A 13,061-nucleotide genomic window follows, 5' to 3' on the forward strand; every position below is an offset into this window, starting at 1 on the left:
TTTGATATATCTTGTTCCTTACGGGTGAACATTTTATTAGAATTTTTTTCAATGGTGATCAGCAAAAAATATGACTTTAAGATGATTTGAGAAAACAAACATGCGTTTTTATAAGGAAGAGGTTTCTAGTTTCCCCTGGCATGGAACCACCCTACGATGCTAACTGGATGCAGAGTTTCTGACTCTGACATTGCTGTGCAGCACTGCTGTCTGCTCCCTGCCAGCTGCTGCCTTCCATCCCAGAGGTGGCAGCCTGGAAATGATGAATGAACTAATTCATACAGTCTGCAGCTATCTGAGTGTAAGAGATATATCTAATATGAAATTACATATGTCTGTCTAGATATACAGACACATAAACTAAATTTGGTTTACTAGCATTGGAAAGCCTCCCAAAAGTAAGAAATTGTACAATTACCACTTACCGGTATTTCCCATGTTAAATATGTCCAAAAAAGGTAACATTTTTTACAAGATTATCCTTAATTACTCTTTGTCCCTTGAAGATCTTGTAATAGTATGCCTCTTTCAGCCTAAGTGACTCTACTGGCCAGGGAACTTGCTGAGTGAAGGGCTGGGCCAGAGCTGATAAGGGTTTATCCTTTTGCTTCTGTGGACTTCAGATCAAGCCTACAGCTCCTACCAGGGGAGAAAAAAAATGGTTTTTTAAATAGGAAAGGCTAATTTCTGACTAAGCTCCTGTTTCTGATCAGAGTAAATGTTGAAAGCCTTAAAGCTGATTACAAATTAAAATATCCATGTCCCCAAATGCTCGCCTAACTTCAAACAATCGGCTGCTGAGCGGGAGCTGCAGGGACAGGTGTGCTGAGAACTGACACCTATTTCAAGATCAGAAGAGGGCACTAGGGTTTCAGCTATATTCAGCATAATCCCAGACAAAGAGAGGGGAAAAAACCTGGTGAAATGTGTCAGAAATAGTCTTTTATTATTCTGCTGCTTCTCTCATAAAGTGAGAAAACACAGGCAGAACTGGAGGCCCATGGGACCAGGATCCATGGCAGCTCCAGCACAGCTCAAGGTGCACGTTCAGTCACAAACATTTACACCAGAAACTCCAAACTGTGGTACCTCACCCCACCTACTGCAGCCTCCCCTTTGTCCCACCCTGCACTGGTGAATCTTTGCATGTTGTTCCTCTGTTGGGCTCTGTGCTACAACTGTGCTGGCAGCAAACACACCCCCAGGATGACAGGAATTCTCAGAGACACAGAGCTGCCCCATCTGCCCTGCTGAGCAGCAGTCAGAAGGGTCAAGAGATGCCCCTTGGGGGCTTGAGACATACAGTGAATTTTACACTGCAGCTTAACAGTGATAAAAAGCCACACACTCCCAACAAAAGGCCCCATTGTGTCTAGCTCTCCTTGTAGCTGTAATAATTGCATTATGATTGCTATTTGCTGATAAATCTGATGTGGTACTTTGAAACAGAACAACACAAATTTTTGTTACACAGGACTTGCCACAAACTGAGCACATTCTGTGTTAAAGGGGTACAGTCAGTGATGATGGGGTAAACCAACAAACACTGAACAGTTTATATCAGCCAACTCAGCTGTTTTCTCTCCCTCTGCTATCAGTGGATCGAGGATTACCTGCAGAAAGAGAACCCAAGCTAGACTTTTTTTTTTTTTTTGCTCTGAAACACTTTCTGAGAGAATATTTTGCTCCCCATTGGCTCTAAATGGGATTTAGGAAAACTAACTACCACATATTAGTTAAAACAGACATATAAATATCCACCATGTGTAAATAAATCCACATAAGCCAAATTATCTTGTGTGACAAAAGACAAATGCAGAAAACTGTAGCAAAAGAGTAATCAACACTTCCCCAGGTGTCCTTTCCCAGTTACCAGAAATTTCTGGCTCAGGGACTTCAAGTCAGTTGTCTTTTTTGTTGTTTGGTAGATTCTTCATGGATGGATTTCCTCCATCTTCCTCCAGAGATGAAACAAAGACCTAGAAGACAATACAGTAAATTAATTTTCCCAACATTCATTTCTGTTGTCACCAAAAAGACTGGCCCCAAGATTCATCCTCACCCCCCACAAAAGTCAGTCCTTGCAAGGCTGCTAAGGAGGTACCTGTTGGCTGTGACTGGCTTAGAGGCATAAGGTAAGTAGTGTGTCTGTAACACCAACCTACCCTTTGTGTCCATTCCTTACTGATGACCATCAAACACACATGAATGGTCCTCCTGAAAGTCCATATCCACCTGAACCAGCCTAATGGGAGTATTTAGCTTTAAGCTTCCAGGACTTGGAGAAACCAGAGGCCAGAAGGCCCTTTCAGAGAAAAGAAAACCCTTTAAAGGAGCACCTTAAATGCAATTGCTGTTTAAAAATACATTTACATCTTATTAAAACGGAAAAGCAACAATGTTGGGAAACACAGTTTGTAAAAACAGGAAGGTGGATATGTATGTGTAGCAGCCTTCAGAGCCCAGATAACAGCTATCTAATAACCAGTGTAGGATCACTGCATTTTACCCTTCCCAACAGCACTAATTGTAACATACATGAAAATATCGAAGGATTAATTTACTAGGAAAGTTGCATCCTAACAACTTTTTCTGCCAATTTTGTCTAATTGCAAAAGAATTATTAAATTATGTACACTAAAATACCTGAATCATCTACATGACTATTCAGTATAGACTGTATTAGGATTTCTTATTGTTAACTTACAATATGTGTGCATATAAACAATGTGTATATTTAAGAGGCGACTCACAGGGAGCAAAAAATTATGCATCAAATATTTATTATTTGATGGTATATTCCTCTGTAAGACAGAGTGGGGAAAAATTTGGTTTACGTCTAGAAAAAAGATGTTCTGAATCCACCAAGAGTAACTCAAACTCCATTTTATAACAAGAAATTATGGGTACAAGAGGCTATCAGTCTTTGGTTTTTTAAATTTTGCCTTGCAAAAAGCAAGATTCCCTGTCTGACTTCATTTTCTATTTAAAAATCAATTATTATTGTGTTTTGCTGAAGAGTAAGTGAGGAAAAGCTGAATTCCTCCTGCTGCTTCTAAGATAGATAGGAACTGAAGGGGTCTGGGACACTTGTGTGTAAATTAGGGAGTAACTTAAGTAAAGGAATGAATAGATTGTGCAAAATGCAAAAAAATTAATAATTAAAAATCAAAGAACAAAACATTTGGGTTTCTGAAGCAGCCTATGTTGTCAGCCTGTGTATTACAGCACCTCCCCACAGACTGACCCTAGAAAAGCTTATTAATATGCAGTTTTCCAATGTCTTTGAGTGTAGCCTGTCTTTTTGTAACTAGATCCAAAACCTCTAGGATGACTTGATACTGCTCTAGTCTTTCCCTTGGACCAAGACTTTGAAATCTTATTCTGCAGCTTTCAGATCACCTTCCCAACTCAGACAAATATCTCATCTGTTCCAGTGAGAAGGTGCTAACACTCGTCTTCTCAAACCTTAGAAATAGATACACATCTGCAGCACAAATATCTGCACATGAGGAATCCACATGAACTTGAGAGGAAAGGAATGAAAAGGCTGAATTATAAGTGAGGTAAAGCTGCTGTATGTGCTGCACAAATGGGCTTTGCCAGTAGACCAAGGTAACCTGTGTTGTTCACCCAGTAAAAAGGGGGGGGGTGCAGAATGTCAATCACAAATCAACATTAATATTAATTTTTTTTAAAAAAGGGAAAAGACCAAAGTTATACTAATGCAGATAGAATAAGAAACATAGCAATTGAAAAAATCATTAGGATAAAAAGTGAAGTAGTTTAATGAGACTGATTTGCTTTTTGAAAGTCAGTAATAAAAGACACTGCCTCGAAAAGGAAGGACAGGTCCATTGAAAGGCAAATGCTCATTACTTTTATTTATAAAACCCTGCAAAATAATGAGGAAAAGTTGAAAGCTACTTTAAGGGAATGTGGCATGTTCTAGGCATTAAATGGAAATAAAGACCAAACAGCAGCAAAACGTGACTTCATTAAGACTTTTAGAGAGACAAGAGATGTATTAAATATCTCTTGGAAAGAGGACAGTGATTTTATAGATCCTCCTTTAAATTTAGACCTTTGGTATTTTGAAGTATTGAATATACCATCAGGAAAGGTTAGGAGCAATGTGCCAAATTCACTGATATCACCCATTTCTATCTGATCAAGCCAGTAACAGATTGGACACAGATTGATCAGGATAAATTTGTATGGAGTTCAGCTCTCCCTGGAAGAAAGCATTACATGAAGTTAAACATGGTTTTCTGGTATTATGAGAAAATGATGAAAACAGCACAGAAAAACAGAGAAATGCTTTGAGGTAGGGAGAATTTGTAAATGAAGGAACTTTTAAAGGAAGTGATAAAAACTGCCCTAACACTGAACCTTTTGACCACACCCTGCTCCTAACGGGAGGGCACTTCTGTATCGATTGCTGTAGGACAGCTGAACATGCACCTATCATTATTCCCCATGAAATCATCCAAGCTCTTATTAAGACCAGCAAAGGAGACATGAGGACATGACATGCTCCTTTTTGTATTATCCTCCTCTCAGAGCACAGTGGGGATTTGGACTGAGAGTTTAGTTCGGTGCCAGCCTGCACACAGCTCTCCCTAATAACCACCCAAGTGACCAGAGCATCCCAGGACGGTGCCTTTTTGATTATAAAAGATGCTTTTCTGAAGACAAAAGAACCACCACCACCCACCCATCCTCAAATCCAAAACAGACTAAAACCTTGGAGAATTTACAATAAAATAAAACCATAACTAATTTCAAACAGATCAGTGCTCTATCTTTTCAACTTTTGTCTAGCCACACTTCACCTTAACTTCTATATTACATTTTAATTTGCACCACTATAATTTCCTATCTAAAAAAAGATGCCAAAAGGATTCAGAAAGATGTTCCTTTACCCAATGCACTGACTGTGCTTATTTACATTTTTGGAGTGGTAGAATAATTTGTGCGATAGCTATTAAGATATTCTACAGGCAATTTATAATCCTGTATTTTCATGGCATATATAAGAAACATCATCATGAAAGAAGGCTAATTTTTTTAACTGTGTGGATTTTTAGTTTGGGGGACAACAACTTTACTTTTTAAAATCTCAGATTAAGACGTCTGCAGACCTCAAAAAAAGGAGAGAAGCCTCAAAACTTCTGCTTCTCTGCGGTAGATGTTGAGAACCATCATATTCACACAGCAGTCACAACTGAGAAGACCGGTTCCTCAGGCACAGCATACACAAAATAGCATTTTAGCTGATTGAACTGAAGAGTACACAGGCTCCCTCAATATGCCTCTTTCTTTAACCACAAAATTTACTGCATGTTACAACAGCTAACAAAATTTTAAATTGTGGTTTCACTGAAATGTACAGCTAACCAACAATTCTGCCATAAGAAAAACTGATTACATAAAGCACTGCAGCATAACTGTATATGTATTTAAGAAATTGAGAAGTAATTTGGAAATCTCACCAAGACCTTGGTGGAATTAGGAGAAAACTGTACAAACTGAGGAGCCAGCACCGAGACTGGAACAGTCTCCAGAAGGAAGGCAGTCTGTAGGATTGGCTTTGTAAGGCAATGCTCATCCATAACTCAGGGAATGTTTTTGGTGAGCCTCTTGGGGCAGAGACAGATCCATCCACCCTGCAGGGTAAAAGTCTTAAGTTTCACACACTGCTCACAATAACCATAAAAGACACTGTTTAAAAAATAAATTAAAAAAAGCGCAGCTGTATTTTCCCACCTCATAGAGTCCTTCAGTATCCCCCACAGTTCTGAATGCATGGAAGAAGTGGTAGTTTCCTACAGCAGAAAAGCAGTTACAGTAACATTACAGGCTAAATTAATGTAACATGAATTACTCCTTAACTAGATGCTAAGGTTACCCTGCAGCCCCATGAGAGGTTGGCAACACCTGTGCAAGTTAAACATCAGAACTTGGATAAAGTCACCATATGTTTGGTCCCTAGAAGAAAGAGTCACTTTTTAAAAAAATGTAACTGCTCTTGCTTGACTGTGGTGGGTCTTTTTGATGCTTGTAAACAGAACATGAAAAATACTCCAGCAATGGAAATCTCCTGAAGGTGAAAACCACTGCTATACTAAACTCGTGTTTTCTGTGTGGCACTTTGGCTGATGTTTGTAACAAGATACTGTGAAAATACAAATGAACTTGACCTTACCCTCATCTTTGGACTCGCAAAATGATCTCTGCTGGAAACTTCCTCACATTTCCTTTCATGTGCCAGATCAAGACTGAGACCAATCAGATAAAGCAGCGTGTCTTGAAAGCTTGACTTGCAGCTGTCCAGACAGTTAACCTTAGCCACAGGAAAAAAAAAAAAAAAAACAACAATCAAATGATCTGTTTTCTTTGCAGCCTTACAACCACTGCATCACATGATGTGACACTAATTTCCCAACAGTGTATACTTTGAAGCTGACAAGTGTTAAGATGTGATTAAAAATTCCAGATGAATGTAAGTACCTGACACTCAGATGTGTCCCTCAGTTGCATTGTTGATCACGGGAAAACAGCCAGGAATCCACTTGCCCATTTATGTACGAGGAAGGTGCTGCAGAGACCTAATTACAGGGTGCCTCAGATAACTTCCTCAGCAGATACAGAGCTGACTCACAATCAGCCTAAATTAAACGCAATTAGTTATTATTTTACCATTAGGATCAAGGATAATACAGCAGATTAAAAAAAAACCACCAAACAGATAAAACCCCCAAACAAATCCAAACAACCAACCCTCCCCAAAATCACCATGGGAAACTCTGTATACTTGCTTCCAAAAACTCACAAGTCTGTTGTGATCTGTTTTATCACCTGGTTCAGAAAAATAGTTGGTTTAGCGATTAATTAAAACATTTATCCATGAAACAGCTTACCAAGAATGCTCTAATTGTAATAAATAAATAAAATGTAATTGGATAACTTCAGTACCTGCAGGGGAAATAGTGACTTTTCAAGAAACCTCATGTCAGAAAAAAATGACAGCTCCTTACAGACAGTATGTCCTTGAAAACTAAACTGCAGTTGATTGTAAATGCTATGAATATGCACTTACAATTAAACAAATATGTGGTGCCTTATTAGTAGGACATAAGATTGAGCTATTTAAGCTTTTTTGATGAATCACTCATTCCAAAAGCTTTTTAGAGTAATGGATGCATTTTTAAGTAAAATGCAGCTAAACTGTAGAGGTTATTAAATTGTAATAAAAAGATATTCTAAACATTAAATACCAAGTGAACACACTAAGAAGGAACACTACAGATGATTTAAATCAAGAACTAAAAGCTAGGAAGTGAATAGAAAATTTCAAAACATTTTCAATAATAGTTACAGCAAATACTCAAAACAGTTGTTTAGTCTAGATTAAATCCTTATTTGGGACATATGAGACTAAAAATGCCTTCTGATGTTCATGTGCTGGCTTTTTTTCATGGAGGAACAGGAGGAATGTGGCAGAGGAACACTGACATTTTGCTCTCAAACACTTATTTGTATGAGTAATTTTACCACATGAAGACTCCTGGTGAGTTTACCAGGACTACTTGTGTAAGGAGTTCCTCATGGGCATGATTATTCACAGAATCTAAGTCATTAAAGGCTATTAACTCTCCTCTCTGGTAATAACATTATTTACATATTTCTTCTCAATGAACAGGCCCAGTCATAAAGATTAAAGAAGGAAAAGATTTCACTGGACAATACATTTCTCAAAAGTTATTTAAATTTTAGGTGGCCAAAACTGCTATCAGTCAAGGAGTTGGCTAAAAGAAATCAGAAGTTTGGAAGTCACTTTCTTTTATTTTACCTCTTTTCTTTTTTTTTTTAAATTGACCCAAAAGAGGGGGGAGAATCCCTGACGCAGCAAATACCTGTAAATTGTGAACACCCTCCTTTGATTATTCTGCAGAAGTTTCAAGTGTAAAACAATTCCTTTTCCCACATTGGGAAAAGTGACATTCAGAAAAATGTTACAAAACAGACTCCTCTCCCTTGTTTTGACTTACAAAAGTCCACATTAATTTTGATGAGAACAGGAGCTAAATAGTATAACACTTTACCCTTAAATTTGTAGAAAATAGCAGTCCCTTTTCATTGTCATAACAATTTTTCCAAGTCACACTAAACATCCACGGTGATGGGGACACAGGTTTCTCTACAGAGGATCTCTGTGCAGCGTGTGTGCAGTGCCCCAGTAAATTCCAGGATGCTCATACAGCAGTGGAGAAAAAACCCCTTGTAATCACAGAGCCTCAGGGCTCTCTGTGTATTAAACACATCAGGTCTCCTCTGTGGAAAGTTTTTTCCCTTCCCCACACCTTTTCACTTTTAAGTTGGAGGAAGTCAGTGTTGGCATTGAATGCTTCCTTGGATTCCAGTTTCCCCGTGCAACCACCACAACTGTTTTTAAACAGTAACGATGGCCTGGCACTCCAGTAGTGAGGTCAGTATGGACTCACAGTTATTCTATTTGCACATCCACCTACAGTAACTTCTCTTTGTGCACAGTTTCTTTTTGCCACTGATAGTTGCCTTCCCCAAGAGCAATGAGTTTTAAGATACATGGTTATACCCATTCAAAAACTACTTGCAACAAGAAATTAATATCTTGTTAGAAACACGACACTAAAACGGTGGCATTATAATCACAGAAAGATTTAATCGGACATGATTACAGTAATTTATATCTCCATGTGATTACAGTAATTTGTATCTATTAAAATTAACACAAAATTTAAATCTCTTGCCATGTTAATTTTTCAAAGGAAATGATATACTTCAACTTAATGATGTGAAATTCCCCCCAAACATGTTATGTATTTCTTTTCAATTTTGTTGCACAACTATAATACAACCACAAAACAAAAAGTACGAGATACAAAAACATTAAGTTACCTAAATGTGATCAGAATGAAGGGTATTTCTAGCAATGCTGGTGAAGACTTTTTTTGAAGGATCTTCTGCATAAGTAACATAACTGTTCTCATCCCTTGACTTCACCTGTTATAGCGTTAAAGGAACACATCAATATATCTTCAATCCAAGTCACATTTTGCTTGTATATCATTCAGACCCATCCACATTTCAAAACTACTGGGGAGAGAGGATTTATGAAGAATAAATTTATTGAGCAATTAAAATGAATGCCCAGAGTGGAATCTTGCTAGGACAATAATAGATAAGTAATAACAGATAAGCAATCCTCGCACTTTATGTGTTCAAGGGAATTTCAAGACAAGAATCAATCACTTCAGCAGCAGCTACTGGACGTGGTATTGCTGTTTTACAGCTGAGGAAGTTAAGAGGAAACAGCAGAAGCATTTGGAAGAAGGATGAAATAGCTACAAGGATAAGAGTAAGCACAGTTTTTCAGACAATAAAGCGAAACTCTCAACAGGCATCTTTTCCCTTTTTTCTCTCATATCTCTCTGTGATATGAGGGGTCTCCAAACTGCTGTGTAACTGTTCAAAAACTGGGAGAAAGCTGGTGTTCACCACCTCTTCAGACTACCAACTTTTCACTCACTAGCTGATGTCCAGCTGTTAATGCTGGCCAACCACTTTCTCCTGGATTTGGATTCTGATTCCTACCTTTGGAGAAGGATGTGTAAGCAGTGGCAAGCACTTGGGTTAGATGATGAGGGTAATGAAGGAAAATAACTAACAAACCCCAGAAGCAAGTTAGATGAAAAGGTCACAGACAAAAAAGTGCCAAAGTAAAGTGAATTTGGCAGATGAGAAAAGAGAGAAGAGGAAAAATAGCATCAAATTCAAATTATCCCTTGTTATCACTGCCTAGAGCAATCCCTTCCTGCCTAGGGCACACAATCAAATGCTATTGATCTTTCCTAACTTCTAGCAGATTTCAGAGAGAGAATCAAATTTCAAGAAAACAGATCAGGCCCCAGAACCATGATACGTATTTCTGTCTCCTTTCCCTGTTAGGACTTTGAATTTCCTGAGCAGGACTGAATTCCATCAATTTCCCATTAATCATCATTTTAATGTTCTACAGTAGCAAGCTTGAGCTAGCAGCACTTTTGCTTGTATCTTAAACTGGCAGAGTTCCAAAATGTTGAGCCATAATTTCACAAAACAGGTTGGGGACACACTAAATTTGTATCTATGGTTGGCAGCAGTTTATAGCAATGAGACACTGTGTCAGGATGCTAAAATAGTTTTTAAAAATCCAGGAGAGTGCCCTGTACAACACACCTTTCAGTAACCCACGTAACCCAGTGTAACGCTGTTACACTGCTGTCTCCTAAGAACGAAACAATTGAGCTTTGTTATAGGCTGTCTTAAGTATGAGTCATGAATGTGTGTATTTTTAACTTAAAAGCTAGATCAGAAGGACTATTTGCTTCCAGATACATCATTTAAATAAATGTACATAGCTGCTAAAACCAATTACAGAAATTATGTAGGACATACAAGAAGGAAAGGGTAAAAGTTAGTTTACATTAAAATTCATGACAAATTGCCTGTTGTTTTAATTTTACAGAAATAAGGTTCTTCATTTGTCAATTTGATGAAATACGTGTTTTAAAAAGTCCAGTCCTACCAGATATTGTTTTTACCTGACTCATTTTGTAATCTTCACAAAAAAGACATATGTGGTTTATTTAATTATTTTTGTAAGCTTTTAAGGATTTCAGAAAATCCTTTAATAAATTGTTAAAAAAGTCAAATTAACCCCTTTAGAAGAAACAGCAGATATGTATTCATCAATTACCAGATGTTGGTTCAAAACCCAGTATATCTCCAGCTTTGTTTGCAAAGAATGTCCATGTTATTTAGCTGTGTTTCCAGATGCCTGGCTTCCCCTAATTCATCTTAGAATCTCTTGCTACTCTGTCTACATTATGTATGAAGGTAAAACCTTCGCTGAAGAAGAGACTTTGATTTCTTATAAATGTACACAATAACTAGAAGAAAGGGGACCTAAACTAATAACAGAAGATTTAATCACAGTAAATCAAGTAAATATTATGAAACACATTTTACAACTAGGTAAACTGAACCGAACTGAGCAAGGTGGTGGAACAATGTAACAGCACACTTGGAAATCAAAGCAAGAAATCCTATCACAGTATTTATTTTCACTAAGCCCACCAGATACAAGCAGCACACATACACCACACTCCCTGGATGCCCTTCCCCACGCAGCAGATGTTTCTGAGAGGGAAAGGCTCATTGCCCTCTAGAGCATGATTTGTTGCTTAATGTCAGCTGCCAACAAAAAGCCACCTCCCTTGCTGGAAATGATGAACATGCAACAGAAGAGGGGGCTATATAAACTACAGACTCACCTCTCCCCACCATCCCAGTCTTTTTAAAGAAGAAAATGTTGCATTACCTTTTTGAAATTCAGATTAAAGTACGTGCCTGTATGGTGAGAAATAACCCCATCAAAGAGGCTGCTTTGGCTGTTTTTCTATTTTGTCATCTGCTCAGCTATGAAATGGCCATGCTATGGTATGTTGCAGAATTTTAGTCTTCAAAACAAACAAGTACAAGAAGCCTGTAATACTGGGATAAGTATTTTCTTTCCTTTTATTTTTTTTTTAATAACTGATCACTGCTAATTCTTGAAGTAGCAGTATATACCATAAAACAAGAAAGTGACCCTGAGATTAGCTCAGCTGGTTGGAGCACGGCGCTAAAAACACCAAGTTCATAGGTTCAACCCCTGTTTGGGCTATTCGCTTCAAGAGTTGGACTCGATGATCCTTGTGGGTCCCTTCCAACTCAGAATATTCTGTGATTCTGTGTCTTCCCAAATTACCTCTAGCTTCGTATTTTTCAAGATATCTTTCCTTCCCAGCTCTCTAAACTCTTCTGTGCTGCATCACTTACAAATTCCTCATAAAGATCATACTACAACTGTTTTCTTCTCCCACTTACACCACAAGACCAGTCAATGTTAATAGTCTCACAATACTAATGACTGTGAAAGGTTCACAGTTTGTCCCTATGAGAGTTACTGACTAAATAATGACAAAGATAGAAAAAATTACCATGATGTTACCCTCACTTTACCCAAAGAAAGCCACATTAGAAGGAAGGAAGGAAGACTTCTTGACTTGATGTATAAAGGAATGCGTTTAAATTAAAACCTGATTATTGTCATAACGAATTTGCACTTAGGAAACCCAATGATTAACTGAAGAGAAAGTCAAAAGAAATGAAGCATGGCCTACAACAGTTGTTGAGGCAGCATTATTTATTTGACTAAAAATGCAGATATCTCTACGTAAAACTGCTGTAGGTTTTGTTTTTCTTGGTTGTATTTGTTTTGTGTTTTAAATTTTCAAAATACTTGACTTCATGAATTGTGAAATCTAATTTCAGTGCCAATTACTTTCTGTAGCTTAATGAAAAAATATATTCATAATAATGTAGATTTCATGTGTTTAATTTCTTTTGCATATCTAATGAGGAAAATGCAGACAAAAAAATGACTGTGCTTCTGCACATTGAATGGAAATCAACTAATGTTATTGTAACAGAATTTTTTGCTGTACAGATTTCATCAACATTTCTAATCTATCTGCAACTTTCTGAGCAGGTGGAATGTGTTTGGAATAGGAACAGTTCTAGCTTTGCTGTGCTATTTTTATAAATACGAAATTCAGGCATTTCTCTAGTAATTTGCAGGTGCCTGTATCACCACCAGTGACAGCACTAACATTTTGACTAAAACAATAATATATTTGTCAGTGTTGTGTCAATATTATCTTTTATTAAAATCGTATTAGCCATTCATTTGTTCACTGTTCATTTGGGAATTTTTTTTTAATATTCTGCATTTTAATTTTTTTTAAAAACAGCCTATGCCTGGACATTTCTATTATAAATTCCTTTTCCAGCCAGGCTGACTAATATTTCTCACTGTCACTGCAAGTGAGAAATAGGAACTCAAATCAGAACTGAGTCTCTAGAAAGATGAAATGATATAAAGAGAAGTAGCAAAAGTCTGGAGGTGAAAAATAAGTGGCATGAAAACTTCT

The sequence above is a fragment of the Lepidothrix coronata genome, unplaced genomic scaffold (genome assembly GCF_001604755.1).
Source record: "Lepidothrix coronata isolate B3197 unplaced genomic scaffold, Lepidothrix_coronata-1.0 Scaffold11, whole genome shotgun sequence".
NCBI lineage: Eukaryota > Metazoa > Chordata > Aves > Passeriformes > Pipridae > Lepidothrix > Lepidothrix coronata.